Below are 2,532 nucleotides of genomic sequence, written 5' to 3' on the forward strand. Positions count from 1 at the left end.
TATATATTTTTTTAAAGATTTTATTTATTTGACAGAGAGCGAATAGGCTGAAAGGCAGGCGGAGACAGAGGAGGAAGCAGGCTCCCACTGAGCAGAGAGCCTGATGCTGGGCTTGATCCCAGGACCCCGGGATCGTGACCTGAGCCGAAGGCAGAGGCTTAAAAAGTCATTTTTTTTTTAAAGATTTTATTTATTTATTTGACAGAGAGAGATCACAAGTAGGCAGAGAGGCAGGCAGAGAAGGAGAGAGGAAGAAGCAGGGCTTTAATCCACTGAGCCACCCAGGCACCCCGAAAAAATATATTTTTATAAATACTTGTGAAATGTAGCAAAAACCATAGAAATTTAGAACCTCAAGTGAATTTCCTTAGAAATTGAGAAAAATTAGAATAAATGGCATAAGTGTTTAACTCAAATAGTGAAATAATATCAATCATAGTACTCCCTCAAAATCTAAAAAGGGAATATAACTATGATAAAATAAGAAAAACAACTTTGTTATAATTTCTAGAAAACAAAGAAAAAACAAAGACCATTTTTTATAAAGCCAGTTTTTCTTAAAGCCTAATAAGAGAGAAAAAATTTGAGAAGGACAGATCAGCAAAGAAAGACGACGGGAGAAACAGTCTGAAAATAATGCAGATGTCCAAAAGAAGAGATTTTGCTTGCAGACCACAGTTTCAGCCCATTTCAGAGAGTTCCAGCCTGCCCTTTTTGACAGCCTGTCCTATAGTTTCCATACTTGCCTCATTGGCCTCCACAATCCTGTGACCCAGTTTCTAAGGGCTTACAGATGGGTCAGGGACTGTACAGGGTGTCCAGAAAACAGCAGCAGCAATAGCAGGAAGGGAAAGTACAGAAAGCTATGTCAGTAGAGAACAGAGCAGAAGGATGGCTGCCAGCAATATTTCTAACACCAGTCATTGCAAACAAGCCCAAGGAGGCATTGAGATATATATACACATACATATATATAACCTTTTGAGGGCACAGAAATCTAAAGAACAGGAAGGATTCATTAATTTGGAAATGTTGCCCCCAAGCTAAGCCCTACCATCTTGTTCTACCTGAATGCAACTGACCTCTGCTTAGCTTCGTGTGTTTGGCAGGACCTTGTGAAAGGTGAACTTCCCTGGCAAGGGTTGTGTAAATCCACGTGGGGTCACTCTTCCACATATAATAACAACACACCTCTGGGATTTTGTTTCAGAAAATAGCATATGCAGCTGGATGAAGGCAACCTCACTTTCACTGCTAACCCAGAAGACAGAGTAAAGTACTTTCTGTCCAAGGGTATCTTAGATGATTCACCAAAATTTATCTTCTGTACAAGAGCACCAAATTGGAAAAACAAAACAAAACAAAACAAAACTGAGACTCTCCTGATGAAAAGAGAGATGTCTGGATGACTTTGTAACATTACATAATTTTAGAAATCAATTCTTGCCCAATCCACTGAGGGAATTTTTTCGTCCTATCTATGCCCCTTAAGAGAGTATGGGGAGTTCTTGAAACTCTCCTAACAAAATTCTCACATAGGTTCTGTGCTTGTAACCCCGATTCAATACAAGAATTTGGCCTTAGTCTTGATGCGGTCTATATACTACTTATTTTTTCTTAAGTTTATTTATTTTAAAGAGAAAGAGTGGGGGGAAGGGCAGAAAGAGAGGGAAAAAGAGAATCTTAAGCACACTTGAGCTTGATGTGGGACTCAATTCATGACCCTGACATAATGACCTGAACTGAATCAGGAGTGTACACTCAACTGACCAAGCCACCCAAGTGCCCCCTACTGTTACTCTTTGATTCTACTTTTTTTTTTAAATAGGTTTTATTTATTTATTTATTTACTTACTTACTTATTTATTTTATTTTATTACGTTAGTCACCATACAGTACATGATTAGTTTCTGATAACTTTTTATATGCAAACAATGAAACATGATTCTACTTTCTATTGACCTCATCAGCCCTCACCTGAAGAACAAAATGTCAAAAAGAGAATTTATTCTAAATACCTGTTGTGCTGCTCAAAACATTAGTAAAGATTTTGTAGGGCATCTTTATGACAATATCTAGTTTATTGGCCATGTAACTGCATAAAAGCACAATTGCTAGGACTTGAACAATTAACTTCAAACTAAAGATATACAAGGACTTACTTAGCAGATATGAGGGTTACCGTAGAGCTGGTCTTTCTAGCCTCTGTATACAATCAAGCTTGAGTGTACACCTTTTTTTTTCTTTTATTATCTTCTTTTTTAGTAATTTCTTTGGGAAACTAGAGAATTTTGCAGAGTTTTTCTTAATTTTGGTTATCACGTTTTACACAAAGCAGAGCCATTGTCTCACACAGCTGTTTAAGAATGTTAAACTGGCATTATCCTCTAAAAAATGGTATATTTGTGCATTAGATTTGGTTGAAAAACTATTCATTTCCACTATTTTTAAAAATACTATGTCATGTGTACATATTTAACTAAATAGATTTATATTCATAATGATTTTATTGTAAAGATTTTAACTAACACC

At 36.5% G+C, this 2,532-nt stretch overlaps 1 pseudogene; it reads left to right on the forward strand.

Annotated features, from left to right (window-relative positions):
* The first annotated feature begins 790 nt into the window (after positions 1-790).
* On the forward strand, positions 791-2,103 carry LOC123937570 (annotated as a pseudogene).
* Positions 2,104-2,532: the final 429 nt, after the last annotated feature.

This window comes from Meles meles, chromosome 2 (assembly GCF_922984935.1).
Source record: "Meles meles chromosome 2, mMelMel3.1 paternal haplotype, whole genome shotgun sequence".
Classification (NCBI taxonomy): domain Eukaryota; kingdom Metazoa; phylum Chordata; class Mammalia; order Carnivora; family Mustelidae; genus Meles; species Meles meles.